Source organism: Miniopterus natalensis, chromosome 8 (assembly GCF_054644295.1).
Source record: "Miniopterus natalensis isolate mMinNat1 chromosome 8, mMinNat1.hap1, whole genome shotgun sequence".
NCBI lineage: Eukaryota > Metazoa > Chordata > Mammalia > Chiroptera > Miniopteridae > Miniopterus > Miniopterus natalensis.
The window spans coordinates 58,194,663-58,208,316 of NC_142088.1; the positions used below are offsets into that span (position 1 = coordinate 58,194,663).

At 36.6% G+C, this 13,654-nt stretch overlaps 2 protein-coding genes across 5 annotated transcripts in view; one reads left to right on the forward strand and one right to left on the reverse strand.

Annotated features, from left to right (window-relative positions):
• The window catches only part of MBD5 (methyl-CpG binding domain protein 5), a 321,328-nt gene extending 313,558 nt beyond the window's left edge, over nucleotides 1-7,770 (reverse strand). For all 3 annotated transcript variants that reach the window (XM_087819864.1, XM_087819863.1, XM_087819862.1), the window contains exon 1: nucleotides 7,182-7,770. The gene's annotated coding sequence lies outside the window, so the exon portion shown is untranslated. The remainder of the gene's footprint in view (nucleotides 1-7,181) is intronic.
• A 370-nt stretch (nucleotides 7,771-8,140) lies between these two features.
• ORC4 (origin recognition complex subunit 4) overlaps nucleotides 8,141-13,654 on the forward strand; it is a 68,202-nt gene continuing 62,688 nt past the window's right edge. The window contains exon 1 of one of the 2 annotated variants that reach the window (XM_016205521.2): nucleotides 8,141-8,223. The gene's annotated coding sequence lies outside the window, so the exon portion shown is untranslated. Of the gene's footprint in view, nucleotides 8,224-9,683; nucleotides 9,693-13,654 lie in introns of those variants that run through there. The other variant, XM_087819867.1, reaches the window with a different exon arrangement.

A 13,654-nucleotide genomic window follows, 5' to 3' on the forward strand; every position in this document is an offset into this window, starting at 1 on the left:
CTCTGGCCAGCATTCTAATACCATCAGCAGAACAGAGATGGGAAGCATAAACAAACCTTTTAACTAGATTACAGTCTCTAAAATGGCCAAGAAATCCTTCAGCACAAACTCCTGTGTGACAAATGTGGAAGGAAAATGATTTTGGAATAATAGTAAAAAATAAGCTCTAAATTTCTGTGATTACTGGGACATGTATTTGACTTTCTAAATATTTTGACATTACTTAATATTCATTAATGATAAACTTTACATTTAACTTTCCAACTAAATAAAAATCCTTTTTTCTCTTGCATAGCAGCTGCTTTTGAGATCAGTATATCCCAACGAAGCTATTTAAAAATCAATTACTTTTATTTTGTTGAATGCAGACTACTTCCCTCCCCCACATCAGCAAGTGTATGTATATACAGCCTAGATTATTATTTTTAGGTACAAACAACATTAAGAATGTATGGATTAAGTTAATTAATGGTCAACAAATTAAGTCAACTTCTGGACTTAAGCTGTATATAGAAAATAGCTTTGAATACAAGATTAAATCTAAATATAATTTAGCATTTGGTCAATCTTAAGAAATAATTTAGGTCTACTTCTAACTTCTGAGATACAGGTGTTAAATTAAAAAAAGAAAAGGCAGCACAAGAATGTAAGTTGTAACACTAGCACCATACAGAAATTTTTCCTCTCATTGATGGAATCTTGGTTGGTTGGCAAAGTACTCAGTGAACCATGGATGTGCAAAGATTTTTTTGTGTTGCAAGGTTGGTAACTAATTTATGTAACTCATTTTAGATCTTTAAAACAATACATCCTAACAAATTACTCAATGCCACAGAATTTAATTACAAGTTCTCTAAGAAAAGGTTATATAGGTCAGCTAAAATAAGGACTCAAATCAGAATTAGTCACATCTAACTCTGAATGAAATATATGCTTTTCAACAGGTATGATATCATTAGTGATTTCTTTTCCATTATGTCCAGCTATATTAGAAGATACACCTTAATATATGTTAAGCCTGGTTTGCACCTTGTCTTTCTGAAGAGTTATACTGAGTCTTTCTAATTTCTGAAATCTTACATAATATAGAAATACCTCAAACAGAAATGCTGACGAGTTAGAATCTTTACTTTTAACTGAATTACCTTTAAATTATCTAAGGAAATTATTTGGGACCATAGACTTATTCTATCTTATCAATTATTCAGATTGTTCTTAAAGGCAAGAAATCCCATTTGTTATTAACTTTCTTTTCTGAAGTATAATAGATGACATAGGTTCTTTAGCATTTAAAAATATTTCCAAACTCTATGGGTCCTAATGCATTGGAATCACACTTATCGAATAACAGAGTAAATGTAAGCATATAAAATAAATGTGTATTTATGTAGTATGGATATGAAAGTTAATAAAACAGAATTAAAAAAATATATTATTTTCTCCTAAAAGCAAAGGATGTAAAAATCAACTCTGTTTGGCAGGGTCAAAAAGTATTTTAAGTCAGTAGCTGTTTTAAAGAACTATATAATAAAAATGGTATCTTAAGAATCTGACAAGTTGTCCATTCTAATACTAAAAATATTAAGTAGTACTAAAAGAAAGACTGCATTAAACTTGATCCTATTAAGTTTATCAATTATGAAAATATTGCAAGATAAAGGGTCCAAAAGGAATGTGTATATATACCAAAGCACTTGGCAATATAAATAAACTTCCCTTTATTTAGAGGTTTTCCACTATCAACAGAGGTATAAAAAATTTTTTACAGTAAATATTCATTGGATCACAAATTGTTGGAATCTCCAAACTTCACATAGGAAAATGCTAAATGTAACTCCATGTAAGATAAAGGAAGTCTAATATGTAGAAGGCTTAAGAGTAACTTTTGCCAAACAAAGTGAAGATTGACTTTATTCATATTTTATTTCAAGTTACACACTGGTATGCATCTATGTTCCTTATAAAGGATTGGGTTTTTTTGTTTGTTTTTCTGTCCTTGAAAACTTTCAGAAAATTTTCATCACTCCAACAATAAGCTACTGGGGCCATAATTTTACTAATGTTTTCTAGAGTACTTAGTGACTGATAAAAACTATTTATTGTGACTTTGTTTTGAATTAGGAAGTGTCATGAATATACTGTGATGGAGTATCTTGCTGCTATATAATAAAATGTTGAATGCTGTTTTGTCAGTTAGTAGGTTACAAAGTTTACCAGGACCACTGTAAGGACTGACTGGGATTGGTATGTTTATCACAGTGCTAAGCACTTATAATAAATGGTAACTATGATTATTACTAAGATAGAAAATTAAGAATGAATGTGAAAGAGATCAGAATTGACTCTCAGAAGTTTTTTTACCTTAACAAGATACTGTATCAGCAGGGGATCTCCTCCTCCTTTTTTTTTTTTTTTTTTTTAAATATATCTTTATTGACTTCAGAGAGAGGAAAGGGGAGAGAGAGAGAGAGAAACATCAATGATGAGAGAGTCACTGATCGAGCCCGCAACCCGGGCATGTGCCCCGACCAGGAATCGAACCACGATGACTAATCGAACCCCGATCACCTGGATCCTAGGTCCACGCTCAACCGCCGAGCCACGCCCGGCCGGGCCTCCTCCTCGTTTTAAATTGTGAATCAGTATTATTCTAAAAGGTATACTTAAGAGGCCAAAGGAAATCCGGGAAATCTCTTTCTCTCTACTATATTTGTAAATTACATATGAAAGCCAAGACAAGAACCAAGACAGTATTCTTTGTTTTTGAAACATCCATCAGCTAAGAAACTTCCAACTCATTTTATTAAAGTTACAGAAACAATATCACATAATAAAGATTAAAAATTGCAACTAATTTAGAACAAGAACTGGGAAGTGTCTTATGAGGTTCTTGGAGGAATATATCTAGTATCCATTAAAAATTCCAAAACTCCTAAATGGTGTATACTATAATTACTCCATGATAGTTAAATCATACTGTCAGCTTAAACTATGATAGAAAATAACTAAGTGCTCAAAATGATAACGCACAGTGTCTTTCAACTAACCATGAAAGATAAAGATAACCTATTATATAAGACATAAAAAAAAAGTTACTTTTGAGAAAAAAAAGTTTAAGATGGGAAAGTGTGACTTTTTTAGGGGGGTAATAATTTAATAAGAGATACTTCAAGGAACGGTGCTGGTCATCTTCAAATAAAAGTATGTAACAATAAAATACTAGCAATGATAGCCACATAAACTATTTTCATGGTCTAAAATTAGTGGATTATATACAGAATAGAAATCCCCAGAATACAGTATTAAGTGGAAAATTTTACTTTATATTTTTCTATTTTAATAAAATACAGCAATATTCTTCTTAAACATGCATTTTTTCCACCTAACAGTATCCATTTAGTTAATAAAATTTTTATTTAGGTAGAACATCAAAATAAAGTTATGACCAATACACTTCTGGAATACAATTATGATATCTGTTCACATTAACTGTAGGGACCACCCTTACTTCTCAGATGCCTAGCACAGTGCCTGACAGACAGTAGATACTCAAGCGATGTTTAATGAATAATAGCTAAGTACAATCTGTTTTGCACATACATTCAAAATCCAGACAAGTTTGCAAAGGTACATAAGTTGGACATAGGTTTTCTGGCTGACTTCACTGGGTCCCACTGATGACTAGGAGTAAATCTTCATATCCATAGAAAACTGGAAAGTTGATAATTGTCTGGGTAAGGACCAAAAAAACAAAGTCAGGGAAACATGTCACCTAAGTAACAGTTGCTTTATAGAGCTGGTAAAAGCCACCTAATTATTCCGACAACCTACTGTATCAGTCACTCAGTGAAATGAAATTTAAGTGTATCCTGAACATTTGCTAATATATTTTTAATTGAAAAATTTTGATTATCCCTTATTTTAAATAAATCACTTTTGTCAAATTGCATCCTGTACAAGAATTAGAGGGAATATGTTTTTAATTATTATGAGTTCTACATTGTTAACAGGATTTAATTTGGCCATTAGAAAAAGTGAGAGCCACAGTAAAGATTAAAAAAAAAAAATCATGGTACTGAAGAAAGACGGTAAGGAGGAAAGGAAAAAGGAGGAAAGGGAAGGAATCCCACATATGGGAACAAAGAAAATAAAATATGCTCAACTCTAATATCAATTATGACAAACAACCAGTAGGGCCTACTGTGCACCAGACACTGTGCTGTAAGGGATATAAATGGTAACAAGACAAAAATCTTTAGTTCTAGGTAATTCATAGAGCAAGACTCACAAGTAAACATTTATAATGCAATATGCATTCCTCTTATATATATGGGTCCTTAACACAAGAGTAAGAATGATATTTACTGATTAATTGGAATTGCAGGGAGAAAAATAAGCATTAGGGGAAGCTGATATAGTTCTCAAAACAGTAATAATCCACCTTTTTCAAAAAATCAAATCACTCAATTGTAAATGGGCAAAATTAGAAGAATACGCCTCCATATAAAACCCTTAAATACTATACTCAGAATTGTGATTATAGTTTCATTTCTTTTCTTTTTCCCCAAATTTTTATTTATTGATTTTAGAGAGAGAAAGGAAGGGAGAGAAACAGACAGGGAGAGAAACATCGACTTTGTGATTTTGTTGTTCCACTTATTTATGCATTCATTGGTTGATTCTTGTATGTGACCTTACTGGGGATCCAATCAGCAACCTTGGAGTACTGGGAGGACACTCTAAGCAACTGAGCTACCAGAAAATGAGGTACTGTAGCAGAGTGAATGTCAAGAGACCTGAGTTCTCTGGTCCATGCTCTGCCCACTTATAGGCCTTGGAACCCTGGGCAAGTTCCTCAAGCTCTTAAACTTCAGCAATGTGAAAAAATGAAAAGTTGGATAAAGTGACCTCCAAGATATCACCTTGCTGAACATTACAATCCTAAAATATATCTGATACCTAAAATATAATACAAAATAAAAATGAAAGGTTTTCTAAATGTAAATAATTATTCAACTTAGAAGAAGTATGGAATCTTCAAACCACATAGGGGAACCCTGGGGTCATGTAGAATAAGGAATATTTTCAAGGGAAAACAGAAATAAAGTAAGTAAAGGAATTATGCTCAAGATGTATATTTTTCACTCACCTGGGCACTACCACCCTGATTATCCACACAAGTCGCTTTACTTAAAAATGATTTCATCACTAAGTTCTACATTCTATCTCTTATGTTAAGGTTGCTGAGGTATTAAAGGGAGAACAAGAAAACCTAGGTGGACCTGAAACAGTATTGATGTTGGAAGAAAAACTTGAACTTGGCACATATTTCTGCTTAAGTGCACAATTTACACCTCAGAGAAAGGTAAGAAACTGTTCAAATTTATAACAGAAATGAGAGAAATAAGACCATATTGTTTACTGCTACACAGCTTTTTTTTTTTTTTTTTTTACTGTGTGTAAATGTCTGCTTTTGCACACAGTTGATAATTAAAATTTTACAGAACCAATTTCTACATATGCAATGCTTTTCTGCCACAAAAATATAAGTGCATTATGTTTTGGCTCTAACATCAAGATAATAAAAAATTAAAAGTATTATCATATCTTTATAATATTTATGTCAAACATCCTTCTAGATTTTTCTTCAACCCTTTCTAGTTGATCAAATTGCTGTTTTCATATTGCCAGTCTGATCACAAAATTGCTGCTTTACAGAAAAATATTTTTTGCTGACATAAATTATGGGATCAGAGATACCAATGCAGTAACAAAAAAGGGTGTGTGTGTGTGAGAGAGAGAGAGAGAATGAGTGTGAGTGTATATGAATGTGTTGCATCCATCTTCAAGGAAAGCATAAAGAAATATATGTATGAAACAAAATACCACTCTCCAATGTAAGACCTAATAAAAGGCCTACATCAGAAATATACGTTCTAGCATTTGTGAAATAAAATGCAGCACTGAATTTGAAAGCCATTCACTAAGAACATACCATGTAAAAATGGGAGAATAGTGATTTTTATCAAGATTGTTACTCTGTAAACCTAAATCCGGATTCATCTTTCAATCTATATCTAACTGCAATGAATATACTAACTACAACTTCATGATTTCTTTGAGTCATGAAAACATATTTTAGAAATCTGCCTCCCTTCACATATAGTGAGCAATTTGGTTCAGTACCCCAAGAGATGAAAAACTCGTCTCAATTTACAACAGTAAATAAATAATTCAGTTAAAACTGAAAGTGGTACCAATCCAGCAAACTATTGATGGAGAGGTTTGGCCTTCCATGAAGCCAGAACAACATAAAGTTTTCAATGGGGATTACTTGTTCATACAAGTTACAAAGATTAGAAAAATACCCAGATTAACTACGAAATAGCTAACATTCTCATCTTATGGAAAATATTAGGAATGTATGTTGGGAGAGATACCACCACTGGTAAACTTTAAGCATTTTAAGCTTTGAACTTTATATGCTGATATATGAAACAAACATTTAACAAAAAAAGCAATAATACAAGTCAAAACCTAACCAAAGGCCTCTATCAACTACAATTTTGAAATTTTCTGTGCAGATCAGACAAAACGAAAATTGGAAAATTTAACCCAGAAAGCAAAAACCAAACAAGTCTGTTCCAACACTGAAGTCAATATCCAAACCACACACAGAACCAAAAAGGGGAATACACTCAGGTCTACGAATGGATAAGCAAGCTCCAATACAATCCAGATCCCGACATTTTCCCACTCAGAAACAAATGCAGTGGAGCTTTTCCTGGGGAAATAGGAAAATAGCTCTCCAAATGAATTTTTTTAAGTGACATCTACAAAGTGTGCCTCTTTCTGTCTCTTTCCCTGGCGCCTCACTGGAAGAAGGAGGGGGTTGTTTTTGTATTCTCCCCCACTGGAGCAAGACACAATCAGATGTTAGCTAAAGGAGAGAAACCACTTTTGACAACAGCAAATAAAAACAAAAGTGCCCTTCCTCCTCTGACAGGATGGGCACCCACCTCACACACCCCTCCCCACTCCAACCCCTCCTACACTCCCCCCCCAGCACCACCCCCTCCTCACCCCGGAGCTACACTGCGTACACGGTTTGGTGCTACTGTTGCCCCGGAGTTAAAGTCAGAGCCAGAGGAAGGCAATAAAGCCCCCACAGACACACTTACCTTTCCTGCCCCCCACTTTTGAGTGCCTTCCCTGGAGCTGTGGAGGATGACACAAAGGGTAATAAAGGGGGGGAGTGGAGGAGGAGGAGGAGGCGCAGGAGGAGGAGAGCTGGGGAAGTGGCTGCTCCTGGGTGTAGTGAGATGTCTCCAGCCAGGGCCAAGCCAGCAGCAGCAGTAGCAGCAGCAGCAGCAGCAGCAGCAACAGCAGCAACAGCAGCAGAGAAGGGTCTGTGTTGCTAAGAGGCTTTTGGTCTCTTTCTCTCCTCCTCTCACGGCCAAAGAGGAGGAGGGTGGAGGGGGCTCGGGAGGGAGGCTACTGGAGGGGTGAAGGGGTAGGAGTCGTGGATGGGGGTTTTGAAGAAGAAGAAACTCCTTCTCCTTCTCTCTCAGGCTCAATCCCCCTCTCAGGTCTCAGGGCTGGAGGGTGGGGGAAGGAACTCAGCCGCCTTCCCCCCACCCCCCTCAATTCAAGGTTGAAGTGGGGTAAAATTAGTGTCCTGTCCCTTTAAAAATAGAAATAAAAGGTGCCCCCCCTCTGCCACTGCCTCTCTCTTCATCATCAGCTGCTGCTGCTGCTGGGGTCTCTCTGCTTTGGGGGGGAGGGGGGGTTCGGGTAGAAGAGACGGGAGGCACTCACTGCGCATGTCCCTCTCTGACGGGAGGCTGGTTGGTTGAAGGCAGGAGGAGGGGGAGGGGAGGAAATGAGACGGTTTCCCAGAAGGCTTCGAGGCTCTCGCGACCCGGAAGACGTTGTAGCAGGGGGTAGAGGGGCGGGGGCGAGGAGTAGGAGGAAGTCGCTACTCTTTAACACCCTCAGCCCCCGCCTCCCTCCTAAGAGAAAGTGGAGGAACGGAAGTGGGCGTGGACGGAGGCAAAAGAAGGTCACGTGTTGGGGCGGGGTGGGAGAGGGGCTGCGTGCGCGGGGCATGCCGGGAGTAGTGGTGCACCGTTGGCAGAACCAGGTGAAGCTAGTTGGAGTAAGCTGCAAGGCGAGCCCGTTGAGCAGCGGTTCCCGCGGTTGCTAGATCCCCGCTCTGCCCTGGTAAGGGCAGGCTTGTCTGTGAGAGGTAACATGGGCTAGACTGGCCTCAGGATGAAGACCAGGGGCGCCAGTGGCGAAAAGCAATCAAAAGGGGGAGGACGGAAGGCTCTTGGAGACTGGAAATGCGGGAAGGGGGGCAGGCTTGTCTAGGCCAGGCAGGCCAGGAGCCAGGCGGGCTCCTCCTGCCTCATGGCCTCCCTGTCAGCCTGCCGACCGTTCCCGGACGAGCGCGGGGAGTCGTAACGAGACTAGTCTGTGGCGGGGTGGCGGCTGCGTACGGTGGTGGTGAGGTCCTGGCGTAAAGAGAGAAGCGGCATCTGGAGCCTCTGCAGATGTCTGTGGTGACTGCTGCTTCTGCTCAGAGCAGGGAACCGGTCCAGGGAGAGACAAGCTCCTTGTGTGAATTCTGACAACTAGGACTAGACGCGATGCTTATGTTACTTCGCTGCCCTCCCTGGAATTCTGGAGTGACTTTGGGGATGGAGCAAGCTGGAGAGTCTTGGTGGACTTTCCCTCCGTGTTTTGCGTTGTTACTGCAACTACGCCTGTGCCTGTTCTCAGAAAGGGGTGGGGGATTGTGTAGCCCTTGATACTGAGTGTTAGCTGTTGATGGAGAAGGGACATACCAAAAGTTTTCCCTTTCTATGGTGTAGATGAGAGATTTTTAAATGGGTATGATAAGGTGTGTTTTTTTGTTACTAGCCCCGGATTTAGAGCCTTTGGTTTCTCAATTAAATTCTACCTATTTTTGCTGGAAGTGTTTCCCTCATGAGAATTAATTGGAAATATTTAAGAAGAAATTCATGAATTTCCATTAGTAAAACTTTTTAAAGTAAAATAGCACTGTTTCTTTTTCATATTCTCTTCATTTTAACTAAAATCATTTCAGTCAGTAATCGTCTTTTGTAAAGGTACTTTGAAAGATTATCACCCATATATGGTTTCTATTAAGACTGAGAATCTAAAATTTCTCTTATTTGTGTTGATATTACCTAATTCTGTAATGGGTTCTTTAGGGTAAACTATCAATTGAAGGTAATACTTATTTGCTTCGTTTTGTTTTAGCAGGGGACCCTGTTTATGCATCGTGTCCTAGTGCTTATTACTTTCTGTGTGTGCAGTAATCTTGTCAAATGAAATAAAAACTAGAGTCTTGTACCTTAAAATTTTGTATATAGTAAAACCAAATGTTTATCACTTTATAACAGAAAAATACATAGCAAAGCAATTAAAGTGCCTTAGATAACAATTTTAAAATCTTTTTGTGTAATAAAATAATAAATACACGAAAAAGTGAACAAATCATAGATACGCAGTATAATGAATGCAGTGAACACTCTGTAATCATTACCAAAGTCAAGAACTAGAAGAACATTGCTGGCCCTGGAGACATGCTCCTACTCCCATCTATTACTGATCATTCCTCCCTCCTCACCACTCTTAGAGGTTAACACTATTTGGATTTTATGGTAATTATTTCCTACTTTTATTTCAACTATTTTTTAACTACCTATGCCAGCATTCCTAAATAATATAAGTCAGTTTTGCCAATATGTAAATGAGTTACATATTATGTATTGTTATTTTCTCTCATGTTTTTCATATATATATATATATATATATATATATATATATATATATAACCCTGTTAGTACATTTATCTTCAGCTTTAGTTTGTATATTTTCATTGCTGTATAGTAATGTCTATAGTACAGTATGTATAGTACGGTTAGTTTGTTTTTAATCCTCACCCGAGGATATTTTTTTCCACTGATTTTTTGTGTGGGTTATTTTTGGAGAGTGGAAGGGGAGAGGGAGGGAAAGAGAGAGAACCATGGATGTGAGAGAGACACATCGATTGGTTGCCTCCTCCACACACCCCGGGATGGAACCTGTAACCCATGTACGTGCCCTTGACTGGGAATTGAACCTGAGACCCTTTGGTGATCTGGCCGATGCTCTAACCATTCGGCCATGCGGGACAGGGCTAGTGTGGGCAGTCTTTTAATGAATAAGCCACAATTAACGTATCTAATATTACTGGACATTTGGCTTGTCTCCAGTTTTTAGCAATTATGAAAAGTGCTACTATGCATGTTCTTAAACATGTATTTTTATGCAGATAGCGTGCAGTTTGGTAGAGTGTGGATTATGTCCAACTTTTCCAAAGTGATATATTAATTTATGCTCTCACCAGCAGTATATGATAGATCCCTCTTCTCTACAGTCTCACCAGCAGTTGGTATTTTTTGTTTTTTGCCAAACTGATGAATGTAGCTGTATATTATTGTTTTAATTTGCAGATCTCTGGTTATTAATGAGGCTAAACATTTTTTCAAAAATTTATTGGTTATGTGAATAATCATTTTAAGTCTTTTGCAGTTTATTATGTTTGAGCAGTGTTACATATATCTCTTGTGTGTTTGGAACATTTCTCACTTCCTGGATAACTTTTATCTCCATTTTGTTTTTTACTGGCTTATATGCTATTATTGTTGATATTTTAATTTTATTAGTAATTTTAACTCCAGTAAAAAAGGTGGTATACTTGTGTTGTCTAATACGATATCCACAGCTGCGTGCTTCTGTTGAACAGTTAAAAATGTGGCACGTGGATGAGGAACCAAGTTTTTGGTTTTATGTTGTGTTAACTTAAATTTGAAAAATGGTACTTGATTCAGTTGTTGAAAAACCCTTGAGTATGTTTAGAACAACTTAGATATGTAAATTTACTTTCTCAGTTGTAAACCTTATAAAGATCAAATATTACTGATGACAGTATACCATCTGAATTGTCATGTTCTGTAAACATCAAATAAACACCAGATTTCTAAGTATAAAAGCAGTGTAAATTCAACTTCTTACTATGACTCCATGTTGAAATTCTAATAAATTAATTTCACCTTGTTTTATTTTTTAAATGTGCATACTAGAAAAGTTTAAATAACATATATAGGTGGTATGTTCCCATTTGGACAGCACAGTTCTCTACCGTCAACGTTGACTTACATATTCCTATATATTTATACACTTTCAGTGTTCTTTATTTCTTGTAATATCTGAATTTTCTTTGGGGATCCTTTTCCTATTTTTGAGCACATTATTTAGATGCAGATGTGCTCATGGCCAGTGCTCTTAATTTTTTGTTCATCTTACAGTCTCTTTGTTTCATTTCCAATTTTGAAGAATGTTTCTGGGGTTATTAAATTGTAAGATTATGGTTGTTTTTGTCACCACCACGAAGATGATATTCCACTGCTGTTTGGCTTCCATTACCGATTTTGGAAGTTAGCTGTCAATCTAAATCTTGCTGCTTTGAAAGAAATCTGCTTTTAATAATATTTATTTTGTCTTAGATTTTCGGCTATTTCTTCATGAGTTTTTGTGTGGAATTGTTTTTCCTGTTTTGAATACACTGGGATTCTTAATTCTATGGATCAGATTTAAAGAAATATATCACCTATATTCATTCTTACTTTTTCTTCCTACTTGTTAAAAATTACAGTTGTGACTTTTATTGGCATAGGATTCTTAGTTGATTTTTTTTGTCTGTGACTGATAATTACAGTTTCTGAATTTTCATGCTAATTACAGTTTCTGAATTTTGATTTTGCTGGTTTATGGGTTTTTTTTCTTGTGTGCCTGTGTGCTGGTTTTTGTATTTGAAAAATTATAGGAATAGTAAATAAGTACTAGGATAATGGTATCTTTGTCAAGAAGGCATGTTTCTCCAGGAAAGATGCTTAGGGCTGATACCAGTCCCAAATCAGTTCATGTTCAAAATTTGGGATTCCTTTTGTTATACACATGACATTAAAACTTTCAAGTCATAGGGGTTTTGTTTTACTTCCAGTTCTCCCTGTACTGATAATGCTGCCCTTAAGATCTCAACTTAAATTGGGTGATGGTTTATTTGAGTCCTGAGGTTTGGTGGGTCCTGTGCTTTGTTTTTTCCTCCATGCTCAGTAAAGCCACCGGTAGATCAGTCTTTTTGTTTCTCAGCCTTTTGTTCTGGATTGGCAAAAGGCCTCAGGAAAAAGTGATTGTGTGTGGTTTATTTCCCTGATTTACCTTCTAGATTTTGTCATGTATTTCATAGTGCCTTATATCTTTGATTTTTATTGTGAAGGGTTTTTTGTTGACTTCAGCAGGATTGATCTGATCTTTACCATAAATAAAACCCTCTTTCTTTTGTTTTTAAATTTTGAAATTGATATCAAGATCTTTCTGCTTTTAGCCAAAATTGGGTGTTTTTACCTAAGTCTTGCATTAGTTCAAAATTTTAAAAATTGAATTGGCTTCTACAGTGTAAGAAGCCAAATTAATTTAAAATTTAGAAAATATTTTCACACAGTTTTTTTGGGTTTTTTTTAAGTTAACAATTTCAAGTGTAAAAGAATACATGCTTGAAGTATCAACTACTTCTACATGGCTTATTATTTAAAACAATTTATACCTATTTTTATATATATATTTTTTAATCCTACCTGAGGATATGTTTATTATTTTAACGAGAGGAAGAGAGAGAGAGAAACGTCAGTGTGAAAGAAAAACATCAACCCGTTCGTTGCCTCCCGTACCTCCCCAGATGAGAGATTGAACCCGCAACCTATGTATGTGCCCTGACCTGGGAATCAAAGCTGCAACCTTTCCATTTATGGGATGACGCTCCAACCACCTGAGCCAACTGGACAGGGCAGCTCATGCTTATTTATTGCAAATTTGTTTCTCCAGATTATTGCCTATCCGAGTTGGCGTCACGATGGACCAAAATGCTTGGGCCTTTATTCCCTTACCTTGCTCAGGCCTCTGGAAGGGTGTAATGTTGGACAAGGTGACTATTTCCCCTCTCTAGGGGGAAACACTTTTGAAACTTTTTTTTTTTTTTTTTTTGGTAGATTCTTCTATTTATCTCCATATCTCTATATAACATCTGATATTGCTACCTCTTGATTTTTTTCATTTTAGGCATTATATGTTGACTTCCCACTATGGATTATGTAATTTTACGTTTTATTCCACAAATACCCAAATCACTCCCCTATCATTCCAATGATACTTTCGTTTTTGTAGGTAACCATCAGTGTGTAGTTTCTCAATATTTATCATTAACTCATTTCCAAACTATCTACTGGTTGTCAGCATAACCTTTCCATAGGTTCAGAAGTATCAATTATTTTTATCAAATTAACCATGATTGGGAAATTTTTCCCAGAACATTCTACTCTCCAGGTTAGGCCTGTTGCTTAATAAGGCCCTTCGTGCAACCTCTATACTGTTCATGTTGCGTGTATCCCATGTAATTCTTTGTCTTGTATGCTACTTCTCTTTGTTCATGGTCTCCAGTAGCTGTCTGAAAGGCACATGATTAGAGGCATTATTTGCCTGTAAATGTCTGCACTTTATGTGACTGTAGTTTGGGTATAGAACT